Source organism: Polypterus senegalus, chromosome 1 (genome assembly GCF_016835505.1).
Source record: "Polypterus senegalus isolate Bchr_013 chromosome 1, ASM1683550v1, whole genome shotgun sequence".
NCBI lineage: Eukaryota > Metazoa > Chordata > Cladistia > Polypteriformes > Polypteridae > Polypterus > Polypterus senegalus.
Window position 1 is genome coordinate 94,185,284 of NC_053154.1, and position 14,695 is coordinate 94,199,978.

Sequence of the window (14,695 nt, forward strand, 5' to 3'; positions counted from 1 at the left end):
TCGGATTTGAAGGTGCTGATTCCCATCCCAGCCGCTTCATACTCAGCTGCAAACCAATCCAGAGAGAGCTGAAGATCACGGCCTGAGGAAGCAAACAGGACAACATCATCTGCAAAAAGCAGTGACCCAATCCTGAGTCCACCAAACTGGACCCCTTCAATGCCCTGGCTGCGCCTAGAAATTCTGTCCATAAAAGTTAGGAACAGAATTGGTGACAAAGGGCAGCCCTGGTGGAGTCCAACTCTCAATGGAAACGGGCTCTACTTACTGCCGGCAATGCGGACCAAGCTCTGACACCGGTTGTACAGGGACCGAACAGCCCTTATCAGGGGGTCAGGTATCCCATACTCCCGGTTCACCCCCCACAGGATTTCCCGAAGGACACGGTCGAACGCCTTTTCCAAGTCCATAAAACACATGTAGACTGGTTGGGCAAACTCCCATGCACTTTCCAGTACCCTGCTAAGGGTGTAGAGCTGGTCCACTGTTCCATGACCAGGACGAAAACCACACTGTTCCTCCTGAATCCGAGGTTCGACTACCTAATATACCCTCCTCTCAAGGAGCTCCGAATAGTCTTTTCCAGGGAGGCTGAGGAGTGTGATCCCTCTGTAGTTGGAACACACCCTCCAGTCCCCTTCTTAAAGAGGGGGACCACCACCCCGGTCTGCCAATCCAGAGGCACTGTCCCCGATGTCCATGCGATGTTGCAGAGGTGTGTCAACCAGGACAGTCCTACAACATCCAGAGCCTTGAGGAACTCCGGGAGTATCTCATCCACCCCCGGGCCCTGCCACCAAGCAGTTTTTTGACCCCCTCGGTGACCTCAGTCCCAGAGATGGGGGAGCCCACCTCCGAGTCCCCAGGCTCTGCTTTCTCATTGGAAGGCATGTTAGTGGGACTGAGGAGGTCTTCGAAGTACTCCCCCCACCAACCCACAACGTACTGAGTCGAGGTCAGCAGCGCACCATCTGCCACGCCTGAGTTTTTGCCTCAGCACCCACCAAAGCCGCATTCAGCTTGGCCTGCCTTCAGAGTCCCACAGGACAAAAGGGTCCTGTAGGACTCCTTCTTCAGCTTGACAGTATCCCTCACCGCCGGTGTCCACTAACGGGTTCAGGGATTGCCGCCACGACAGGTGCCGACCACCTTATGGCCACAGCTCCGGTCAGCCGATTCAACAATAGAGGCACAGAACATGGCCCATTCTGACTCAATGTCCTCCACCTCACTCAGGACGTGGTCGAAGTTCTGCCGGAGGTGGGAGTTGAAGCTACTTCTGACAGGGGACTCTGCCAGACGTTCCCAGCATACCCTCAAAACACGTTTGGGCCTACCAGGCCTGACCGGGATCCTCCCCCACCATCGAAGCCTACTCATCACCAGGTTGTGATCAGTTGACATCTCCGCCCCTCTCTTCACCTGAATGTCTAAGACATGTGGCCGCAGGTTCGACGACACGACCACAAAGTCGATCATCGAAATGAGGCCTAGGGTATCCTGGGGCCAAGTGCACATATGAACACCCCTATGCTTGAACATGGTGTTCGTTATGGACAATCCGGGATGAGCACAGAAGTCCAATAACATAACACCGCTCAGGTTCATATCTGGGGTGCCATTCCTCCCAATCACGCTCTTCCAGGTCTCACTGTCATTGCCCATGTGAGCATTGAAGTCTCCCAGCAGTATGAGAGAGTCCCCCGAAGGTATGCCCTCTAGCACCCCCTCCGGGGACTCCAAAAAGGGTAGGTTCTGCAAACTGCTGTTCAGTGCATACACACAAACAACAGTTAGGACCTGTTCCCCCACCCGAAGGCGTAGGGAGGCTACCCTCTCGTCCACCAGGGTAAACACCAATGAACAGGCTCCAAGTCGGGGGGCAATAAGTATGCCCACACCCACTTGGCACCTCTCACCAGGGGCAACTCCAAAGTGGTAGAGAGTCCAGCCCCTCTCAAGGAGATTGGTTCCAGAGTCCAAGCTGTGTGTCGAGGTGAGCCTGACTATATCTAGCCGAAACTCCGGCTGACCCCCATATCTGCAGGCCTGGCCACCAGGCGCTCGCCATCGAGTCCCACCTCCAGGCCTGGCTCCAGAGGGGGACCCCGGTGACCCGCGTCCGGGTGATGGAAAATGCCATCCAAATTTTTTGTTCTACATAGGAGGTTATGTTGAATCGCTCTTTGTCTCATCCCTCACCTAGAACCAGTTTGCCTTGGGTGGCCCTACCAGGGGTATAAAGCCCCAGACAACAGAGCTCCTAGGATCAATGGGACACGCAAACCCCTCCACCACAATAAGGTGGTGGTTCGAGGAGGGGATCTAATATCTCATCATGGTATTTTTTTTGTCAAAATTTCCACTGGTGAAAGAATTCTGCTGGATCATTTTTATCAACGACTATGAGAAATTTGAAGGTCCGTATTAGGTTGTCTCCTTGCAACCTTCTCTACCCAAGTTTTAGTTCTCTGAGTCTGTCAGAGTAAACTGTAATTAGTAGACTTGTTACGCTGCACCTGCATTTCCAATGCTTCACAAATTATTTCCAGTATAGCAAATCACATTTGGAAAGCAGTAACAGGACTGAACACTCCGCCTGATCAATCTTGGATTCCTCACTCTCCTTATCTGCTATGGTAAAACTGTCTGTCTACATTGAATCTGTTTTCCAATGTTTTTCATTATACAAAATTTCTTTGAAGGCACCTCAACATTTTCTGATTTCTTTACTGTCTTTTTTGAAGTAAATATTAAAGAACTTAAAAATGCTGTGTGTAGAAGATGATAATAGAATGTTTAATCGTGAAGTCAAACGTTAAATTGCATTTCTACTGACATATTTAAACTTGTAGCACTCTTAAATTAGCATGTCATAGTACCTGAGAAATTAGCAATTTTAATAAGGACATAATATTGCTAAAGCATTACACACTTAATTTGGTAATGATGACAAACACTTTTTAAGACAAATAGTTTGTTTATAGTTATGTGCCAAAATTTATTGGCCTGATTTAATATTTAATTAAGAGGTTCCAGGTTTTATAGAAATATTTACGAACTAAACAATAAGTTGTCTTATGCCTTGCTATTAAAGTGCACGTGTTTTTATGGCTATTGATTAAAATTTTATGGCATCCAATTGTTCACTTTTGTGGTTTAAGTAAGGAAGAAATATATGATAATTTTTAAAGAAACTATTTAATTGAATTTGAGGAATTATATGTTTTTGTTTTGTATGACTACTTATAGTTGAGAAATCTTCAACTTTTCTCCAACATGAATATTTACTGTGCAGGTGGTGTATACTGTATACAGTATATGTATAAATTAAAGGTTTAAGAGTAATGACAAGGTCATTGAAGGTCTGAACAACAGGCTCCAAGTGCAGTGTTCAGACTGGCACAAAAAGGGATACATGCTGTTGTTGCTCAATAGGGAAGGATAATGAATTTGATGGTGATTGTGTCAAAAAAGGGTGCAGCAAACATATCTTAAGCATCTGGCATGTTACCCGACTTTTAGCTGGGGAGCATGACAAACTTAACGGCTGCAGTTGGTGGATCATAACTTTGAAGATGTCAGACTCACAGAGCATGATAGATACCTGACTCCTCAGCACAGTTTCAAATTTTCAGGGTTTTGTGAGCTCTCTGCATTTTGACAGCCAGTTGACATGCTGTCTCGCAGCACTGGTGGGCTGTATGAATGTTACCCAGGTATGACGTATTTAGCTCCCATTCTTCCATTCTTTTTCCATTTTGCTATAGTATGACAAACACGAGACATCAAACAGGACAAGTCTCTATTCTGTTTCTGTTTTGCAAAGTGCCCATTTTTCTTCTTCCTTAGATTGCATACATTGTGATCAAGGGTTGTCAGCTTTGGCCTCACTAAGAAGGAGTCACTTGGAATGTCATACAATGTAACTGACAGTCACCGATGCACAGTGCCTATAAATAAATGCATCGACTAAAAGTCATCTATTATGACTCAGGCTTACATAATCCTGTCACTGTGTTCAAACATAACATTCTCAGGTCTGTTTAATCCAATTCATGCTCATTGTGGGCCAGGACCTGTCATGGAAGCAATGGGCAGATGGCAGGAAATGGGCCTGGAGAAGGCTCCATTCCATCTGAGGGCTCACCCACACACACCCACTGTCACTCACAAAGGACCAATCTGGAATCACCAATTAATCCATAAGCAACTTTGGGGATGGAAAACTAGTCTCATACAAACATCAACTGAATGCTCAACTCAAACCCATAGCTGGATTTTAACGCAGCTGTGCTAACCATTGTACCCCCATGCTGCCAATGTTCCAACAATTTTTTTTATAAATTACTAAAAATAAAGAGGTACATTGCAAAATTTTATGGAAAAACCTTGTGTATTGTATAGCTGTTTTGATAAGAAATTAAATGACAGTAGTACTTTAGAAATGATACATTACGTAAGGAATAGTAGAAGGAAGTTTCTGTATAACTGTTAAAGTGCTAGGATATTTTACTGTAAAAGAGTTGATCAATAGCATTTATACTCTATTTCTAAAAATAACATAGGCAGAGAGTTTGTTCTAAGAGATAGTAAAGGAGATGTCTCTCAAAACCTAACAGCATTATTGTTCTAAAAACCTCTATTAAAATTCCAAACATAATACATTTTTTTACTGTAACATTGTTGACATTCATTTATTCAAAACGGGTATCATTCTGTTCCTGAAGCAGCTTAAAAATAAATATAAAAATATTTGAAATGTATGCATACTGAGTGTGGAGATTGTATGTGTGTGCAGCTAATAAAAAAGTGTGAGATTTTAACGACATCCCTGGTTGTTAATAGGATTAAATCAGAAAGTTATCCATTTGTCTGTTTGGTAATGACTGCTTCAAAGAGCTACAGGTCTTAAAGGGCTGAATCATTGCCTGTGAAATGAGAATGCCTTACAAATAAGTTACTGTCAATAAAATGGAAGTCATTTTACCAGTAAATATAATTAAAATCTCATTTTTTAAACGTTCCTCAGTTCACAATGTACTATCTCCATCCATGCATACATACTTTTTTCATTTCATGGTTGTCGAAACATGAGACTTTTCCAGTAGAAAAAGAAAAAAGCAACATTGTACATAACCTGAATGGGGTGCCAGGTCATTATTGGGAATCCAAAAGTGCAGCCAGACCCTCACTGGCCATGGGACAATTTACAGAGACCTTTGAGCTTGGCCATGTTTCTTTGGACTGTGAAAGCAAAACAAAATCCTGTTTGGATACCTAGGGAGATGCAAAAACACCAGGCAATTTCCACATAAATGGGATTTCAGTTCAAAATTAAATCAGGTCCAGATTTCAACATTACATTGATACCTGTGTGCACCCATCAAAAAAAAGATGATCATATTTCCTCTAAAAATGATATAGGAACCCCCTAAGCCAATCCTTTCATCTTTTTATGTTACATTACATATTGAGAAAAGCCAAGCAAAATGACACCTTTTATTGGCTAACTAAAAAGATTACAATATGCAAGCTTTCGAGGCAACTCAGGCCCCTTCTTCAGGCAAGATGTAACATCAAGATGTAACATTACATCTTGCCTGAAGAAGGGGCCTGAGTTGCCTCGAAAGCTTGCATACTGTAATCTTTTTAGTTAGCCAATTAAAGGTGTCATTTTGCTTGGCTTTTCTCTACGTTCATAATGGCTAACACGGTACAACAACCCAGTACTATTACATATTGAAATATTCAGATTTACAAAGTCACCTGGGCAACGTGAACTATGCTATTCAGCACAGGACAGACACTAAGTAAGTTTATTAATTTTGGTTAGATTAACAATTTGTTTGAATTCAGGACCTAACACCAGTCTACATTGACAGCAGTTCAATGTGTTTAATTTAACAGATGTTCTAAAGTATATATTGTAACAGAATTCGAAAAGAAAAAGCTTATTCTGCGTTATACATTGTTCCAAAGACAAAGAGACAAAACTTACCTTGTGTCAGGAAGCTTGCATGGCTCAACTGTTCATAAAAGAAAACACATTACAACATTAGTGTGCCAGATATAGATGTGTGCCTGCTAGAGACCTACGGATCCACTGTCCCTGTAAAGGTTTTGTCATTTCTGCACTATTTTTTCCTATACTGTTAGCATTTTCTCTGTTTGCTTCAGTGGAAGATCTACTATCAGAACAACTTGGTTCATGCCAAGAGGTCCTTGACTGCAAGAGGTCTTTTCATCAGGCATAATCCCACTCTCCATGTCCTCGTGACAACATCTGCAAGGACCTCCATGCTTGATGAAACGATCTAATGCCCATGCAACAAAAATCACCAAATGGGAAAGGCTTGATGAAACAATCGATTGTCATAAGTGGCAAAATCACCGAAGAGGAAAGGTTCAATGAAATGATCGAGTGTCCCCACACCAAGAGCAAAGTGGGAATTGCCGTGGGTAGCCAAGCGCTACATTGTTATAAATACGATTGTCTCTCTGTTAGGGAGTTCTTCTCATTACGTCACCCAAGGGTTTGTAGGACTCTTAATCTGGGCTTGGTTTGCTTTCTCAAAAACTTTTTAGAAATTATTACCAGACTAAACCTGCTTCCAGCTGCTAGTATAGTTATGGTATTTCTTAAAAATCACTGACAAAAATTGCTGTCTACATTCACTACTGGTTTATCTCCGATATATGTTCTAGACCAGCTGTTCATTGACACAAAATCTGAATTTAGTTTACACAAAAGCCTTTATAAACAGAGGTGCCAAGCTAAAATGTTACCAAGCCCTTAAAGGGCTTATTACTGTATCTTATAGTGTGGTGCAACAGTTAAAGCCTTGGACTTCAAACCATGTGGTTGTGGGTTCAATCCCACCACTGACACTGTGTCATCCTAAGTAAGTCATTTCACCCGCCTGTGCTCCAATTGGAAAAACAAAAAGAAACAAATTGTATCTGCTTTGGATTAAGGTGTTGACCAAATAAATAAATGTAAATGTTATAGTGCCAGCCTATCAAATCATGCAAAGTCTACCCTCACTGCTCACAGCTGTATAAAAACAGAGTCCTGATCATAGTGTTCTATGCTATATTTGTGTGTGTTCTTGGCAAAATTAAAATTATCAACACAAATGTAGTTAGGTAAAAGGCACATAGTTTATTGTTTCAGTTAAACCCTCTGCAGTTCGCATACCAGGAGAAGGTGGTAGCGGAGGATGCCATCCTCTATATGCTACACCGATCCCTCTCCCACCTGGACAGAGGCAGTGGTGCTGTAAGAATTATGTTTTTGGACTTCTCTAGCGCCATCAACACCAGCCAACCTCTGCTCCTTAGAGACAAGCTGACTGAGATGGGAGTAGACTCACACCTGTTGGCATGGATTGTGGACTATCTTACAGACAGACCTCAATATGTGCGTCTTGGGAACTGCAGGTCTGACATTGTGTTCAGCAATACAGGGGCGCCGCAGGGGACTGTACTTTCTCCGTTCCTGTTCAATCTATATACATCAGACTTCCAATATGACTCGGAGTCCTGCCACGTGCAAAAGTTCGCTGATGGCACTGCTATTGTGGGCTGCATCAGGTGTGGGCAGGAGGAGGAGTACAGAAAGTTAATCAAAGACTTTGTTAAATGGTGCGACTCAAACCACTTACACCTTAACACCAGCAAGACCAAGGAGCTGGTGGTGGATTTTAGGAGGCCTAGGCCCCTCATGGACCCTGCGATCATCAGAGGTGACTGTGTGCAGAGGGTGCAGACCTATAAATACCTGGGTGTGCAGCTGGATGACAAATTGGACTGGACTGCCAATACTGATGCTCTATGTAAGAAAGGTCAGAGCAGACTATACTTTCTGAGAAGATTGGCATCCTTGAATATCTGCAGTAAGATGCTGCAGATGTTCTACCAGACGGTTGTGGTGAGTGCCCTCTTCTACGCAGTGGTGTGCCGGGGTGGCAGCATAAAGATGAAAGACGCCTCACGCCTGGACAAACTTGTTAAGAAGGCAGGCTGTATTGTAGGAGTACAGTTGGACAGTTTAACATCTGTGGCAGAGGGACGGGCACTAAGCAAACTCCTGTCAATCATGAATAATCCATTGCATCCACTGAACAGTGTCATCTCCAGGCAGAGGAGTAGCTTCAGTGACAGACTTTTGTCACTGTCCTGCTCCACTGACAGACTGAGGAGATCGTTCCTCCCCCACACTATGCGACTCTTCAATTCCACCCGGGGGAGTAATTGCAAACATTAATTTTATTTTTTTCATTTTTATTACTATTTAATTTAATATTGTTTCTTTGTATCAGTATACTGCTGCTGGATTATGTGAATTTCCCCTTGGGATTAATAAAGTATCTATCTATCTATCTATCTATCTATCTATCTATCTATCTATCTATCTATCTATCTAGTGTAATGCTATTTTCTGCGAAACACAGCTTAAAGTTGTTACAGTGTTTAGGGTACTGCAATGGTCTGTGAACATAGACGTTTTTGAGTGTGCAAGAAATTAATGGCTGTGAAACTAAATTTGAGGATCTACTTGGGAAAGCATTAAATTATTATTTTAATTAACCCATCAGCTAAACGATTTTCAAAAGCCTATGAGCTTCTTTATATATGAGAATGCTATTTACTTTACGGATTGTGAGCATACTAATTTTAAATACAGACATGTATTCTTTTGATTAAATGTTTGAACTTCAAGAATTTCTGTGATTGGCCGGGTCTGCAGTAGAGGATTCTAAAAAGGGTATGATGATAGAAGAATTTCTGACAAATTCTTAAAGACACGTAAGAAGGGGTTTTCAAGAATACAACTCATTTTGCTGTTTGCTGAACTTTGCTTACTGTTTCTGCTCCATTGTAATTTGGCTATTTTGTTTTTCTCCAATTGGCTTCTTTTAGCCAAACTTACCAGGGAGTATAAGTAATCAGCATTAAAAAGAAAACAAATCAAATACAGTCTTGCATTTTATTTTGCGAAGTATTTTCTTATTTTGCCATGAATGGAAGGAGTAGTTTTCCATTTGTCAACTGAAAAATAAACAGTCTATTTCTGATTTCAAGCTCCCTCTGCTGGATGTAAGGATGTTGTTACACTAGGCGATTCAATGTGTATAAATTGAGCATAATAATAGGAATCAGGGAGAGCTGGTTATAATCATCATATGCACAGGGGATAGATGGAACATGCTGTACTTATATCAAATAGTGGCATGTAGTGCCTGGCTTATTCGTAAATTAGACAGCAAAATAACACTGCAGAAAAAAAGTAATTTCATTGTAAGTGGGTGACACAATTTTCATCTGTAAAAACAGACAGATATAGATTGGCAAAATATTTCAGTGAAGGTAACCATTATTACATAGGCAGATAGGCCTGATTTCTCCCTAAGGGGATAGCAAAGCAAATATACTGAAGATGTAATGCAGTCCTTAAAATAGTGTATAGATGAAGTATTCTTTTTATAGATCTCAAATTCTCTTTGTGAAAGGAAATATGCTGCCTTGTGCATAAGCTTTCATGATGAGATCAGGCACCACAAAAAACAAAAAAAAAAAAATGACAAAACTTCTCAACTGGGTTCTGCAAAAAGTAAATACATAATCAGATATGAAATTGGATTGAGAAATAAATATACAGTTATTTCATGTATACCTTCATCCTTTGATTTTCTAATCCCTTCATCCACTTTAGGGTTCTGGGGGCCCAGGACCTGCAAAGCAGTATTAGGCACAGGGCAGCAATTCAAGTTAAACAGAGTGGCAGTCAATGATAGGACAACTCTCACACACAATCCAATACTCTAGTTATTGTATTGTTGAATTCCCCCAAGTTTAATCTGCGTAAGTGAAAGTTCTACCGTATTAGCAATTACTAGTTACACTGTGGTGTGTATGAAACTGGATTCGGAAATAAATATACTGTAGTTACTTGGAATGCACATCCATCCATTCATTTGCTAAAACTTTTACTCAGTTCAGGGATGTGAGTTTTTCTCAATAAATTTCCATCTTGTTTCTTGTTTATCTATCTGTCAGTCTACTTTTGTAGATTTTTAATATGTATGATAAATGCAAAATGTGAGGGCAGCACAGGTTTAAAAGTAGGAATCAACTTTGGAAAGAGCATTTCTCCATATAACTGAGTAATTACTGTATACTGCAATTTGAGCAGAAGTGGCACTGTAAATTTCAATCAAAGTGATGTGTAAGGGATGTTAAAATTTCATTATTGCATTGTGAATTTATGTAAAGTAAACAAACTGTTCTGATGTGAAAAAATTTATTACCGTAAATTATGGCGTATAATACACACAATTGTCTCTCATTTTAGTTTGCATTATATAGGTATTTTCAATAAGCCTACACAATAGGAATGTAGGTACATTACTTGTATAAAGCACTTGGTTCCATCTGCAGTACCGTATCACTCTTGGGTGGAACTGCATTACAGTTTTCCCCTCTCGCTTCAGATGTTGGCGCTCATCTTTCACTAACAACTCAGTCCGCATGTGCATTATACCACATTATAGTCTGTATTTTCGATTTCATCAATGCACTTGATAATAGTAAGTAGGTGGTCGTCGTGTTCCTTTAGTAGGTAATAATTTTAAATCTCTTCAGGGCTGATTTTTTTTCCTTTTCCCCCAGGGCTGAAAATTTTTGCAAAAAACACAGTTTTTTAACACTAGAATTACCAGAGCCTACGAAAAAACTCGTAAATCCATCCCACCTTAAAACCGTTCACAGCTCTCCACCAGTGTCTTTTGTCATCTAAATGTGCTGATAAAAATCAGGCTGCAAGCAGCCGGCTATTCCATCCCCCCACTGACTTAGAGCGTGCACAAACTTCTCCCAGCTCATGCCTTGATTGATTTTCTGGGAGTGAAGTGGAATTTTAGAGTGGAAATAATAGATTGTTGTTTGGAACACACGCATTTCATGTCTGTTCTGTTTCTACAGTAATCTGTGTAAACACATTGTTGAAACAGAAACGTTTTTTTATATTCTACTAGTAGATGACAAAATGTAGGCATAAACTATATAATATATGAAGCATGAAGTATCACACAAATACTTTCACAAAAGCTACAAATCTAACACAGCAATTGCGCTTTTATTGAAAAATATAACTGCAGAAACAAAAAGCCGCCTTAACATGCGACATTGACACCTGTTTATTATGACTGCCTCCGTAGCGCAATAGAATTAGCTGCCAGCTGGGAATCAAAAGGTTGCGAGTTCGATCCTGCACCACTCTGTTTTGAGAAGTAAACTGCTCTTAGTTTTACTAATTTAGAATAAAAACATACATTTGATTTCAGTCTATAACAGCCGGTGTGATTTATGATACTTGTAAAGGTTAGCTTTGGTTTTTTTTTAGTCAGTTTTATTATCTCAGCCATGTTCACGAGCCCAAACACACCCCACCCCCGCATCTGATACTGCTGTTTTCACATAGACGCGCTGTAACAGAGGTAAACTCAGCTCCCTTCTACATCGGAGCAAGAATGCACATACCATTGCTTGCATACTAAAGTGTCAGCAGGCACTTTTCGTGGCATTACACATGTATTTTTTGAGCATGCCCTCTGCACACTACTCGTGACTTTAGGCTTTAGGAAGTAAGTAAATAAATAAAGGTAAATCGTGTCATAAAATGATTTCTTCAAAATGTCGAATGTTGTTTATTTGGCACGGACATGTCTGCATGCACTTTTTGTGGCATTCACATTCGACGTTTTGAAGAAATCATTTTATGACACGATTTACCTTTATTTATTTACTTACTTCCTAAAGCCTAAAGTCACAAGTAGTGTGCAGAGGGCATGCTCAAAAAATACATGTGTAATGCCACGAAAAGTGCCTGCTGACCAGTTGGCAGCTGATTCTATTGCGCTACAGAGGCAGTCATAATAAACAGGTGTCAATGTCGCATGTTAAGGCGGCTTTTTGTTTCTGCAGTTATATTTTTGAATAAAAGCGCAATTGCTGTGTTAGATTTGTAGCTTTTGTGAAAGTATTTGTGTGATACTTTAAGCTTCATACATTATATAGTTTATGCCTACATTTTGTCATCTACTAGTAGAATATAAAAAACGTTTCTGTTTTAACAATGTGTTTACACAGATTACTGTAGAAACGGAACAGACATGAAATGCGGGTGTTCCAAACAACAATCTATTATTTCCACTCTAAAACTCCACTTCACTCCCAGAAAATCAATCAAGGCATGAGCTGGGAGAAGTTTGTGCACGTTCTAAGTCGGTGGGGGGTTGGAATAGCCGGCTGCTTGCAGCCTGATTTTTATCAGCACATTTAGATGACAAAAGACGCTGGTGGAGAGCTGTGAACGATTTTAAGAAGCTATTTAAGGTGGGAAGGATTTACGAGTTTTTTCGTAGTCTCTGGCAATCCTAGTGTTAAATAAAGAGAACAAAGCAATGGTTTCAGACATAAGTTAACACAAAACATCTGTTGCTGGTTCTCTGGCTACTCTCACTGTGTATTTACAGTCTCTAGCAGCCAAAGCAATGGCTGTGCACGGCTTGGGCTGGCAGTGGTGGAATGGTGGTGGCGGTTGAAGTATGATGCAATCTGGTTTGTACCTCTTGTTATTGTAAGTGGCGGCCCTCCAGGCGCATCAGCTACATGAACATGTTCAGCACAATGATCAGCTGGGGACTGATCAGCTGATGCCAGTACCATACTCGTATTTTAGATCTCTATCTCCAGATCACTTGCACCAAAATCAGAGTTGACAAGACAGAGTCCAAATCAAATAATAAAATACACTCAAAACGTCATCCACTGAGTATTTTGCTTTGCTCTCTCACCAGATGTCGATGCCCTTTTTGCCTCTGTTTGCTTGTCGCTACTCAAGCACGTGGATTAGATGTCAAGTGAACGATTCTAACATTTCTCTAACCAAAGAGAGTTTACTTTTCTATTTCTAATAATACTGACAGTAGTGAGGACAAACAAGTGTCATCAGATGAAGATAATGATGGTGATATTTATTATCTTGTAGTATCAATGACAATAGTATTAACTCGACAGCACTAAATGAGCTTCTCACTATTAAAAGTGGTGATGACTGTTCTTCTAGTTAGGTATACCTATATTTAGAGTTACGTATTCTTGATTGGGTAATGATTGTTATTACCAATAGGTACATTTTGTAAAACAGTTTATACAATTTAAAATAAAATCTTGCAAATTTAAAAATTGTTATCGACTAGGTACTTACTGTATCTAATTGTTATTATAAGTATTGTTAAATAATTAATGTATATATTTACTTCATTGGGCGGCATAGTGGCGCTGTGGGTAGATCTGCTGCCTTGCAGTTAGGTGACACGGGTTTGCTTCCCAAGTCCTCCCTGCATGGAGTTTGCATGTTCTCCCCATGTCCACATGGGTTTCCTCCGGGTGCTCCCATTTCTGCCCACGGACGTGCAGGTTAGGTGGATTGGCAATTCTAAATTGTGTGTGTGTTCGCGCCCTGTGGTGGGCTGGTGTCCTGCCCGGGGTTTGTTTCCTGCCTTGCACCCTGTGTTGGCTGGGATTGACTCCAGCGTGGCCCTGTGGTTAGGATATAACGGGATGGGTTTACTTAATTTATATAAAAATTATTATAATTGTTTTTACTTTAAATTTTGTTTAACACAATGACTGCAGTTTTAATAAAATCTTGAAAGTTAAGGGTGTGCATTATATATGAATTTCTTTTTTTATATGAAAATTTTGGGCTAAATCAGCAAGTGTACATTATATGCAAGATTTTATGCTAATTTTATTTATAACAACCGGGGTTTGTGCACTGACTAACTATTGAGTTGAAACAAAGGCTTTGAGATAGAGATTGGCTCAACAGTGTGGACTTTCATACCAGACAAACACACACCCATTTTTATATATTAAATGATAATAATAATAATAATAATGCATAGTGAATATACAGTACATTTGCATGTAAGCTGGTGTGATAAAGCTTATTACTTTTTAAACTACATTTCCCTGAGGAATGAGAAAAAAATATTGCAAATTCCAAATTATTTTTCTATGACTTTGTAACTAATTTCACTTCTTTTTAGTGATTATTATGTTGATAAAGCACCAGTGTTGTTCATTTGATTCAATGAACTTTTAATAGCATATTCAATTCAAAGATTCTTTGCATGCATTTGATTGAGTTCAAGAGAATAAATTGTTGCAATGAGAAGTGAATCAAGGAACCAAGTCAATTCTCAAGCATGGAATGAATCAAATGAATCGATCTGTTTCTATTATATAATGCTCTTTTTGCATTTTTGCAGTCTTTAAATAAAGAGAATAGGTTCACCTATATGCCGGTATGCTGTTTGAATCACCAGGGAAGTGACTCTTCATAAAAAACATAAAGCATCCTTTTCAGTTTTTAATTACTGAGTATTGATCAGAGAGTGTGCAACTTTATGAGAAAAAGCACAGGATTTATTATAAAATTTTAGCTGAACAGAAAAGGAAAATATGATCACTGATTTTATTAGCATGCTTCATGCAAGCAGTATTCGCAACATGCTCTTGAAATCACAAAATCAAAGCCACTCTCAGATTACAATTGCACTAATGGATTTAAAACAGAGAAGAGCATCGTTTTGCTTGCTTTATTTTAGATAAGTCAGTCCAC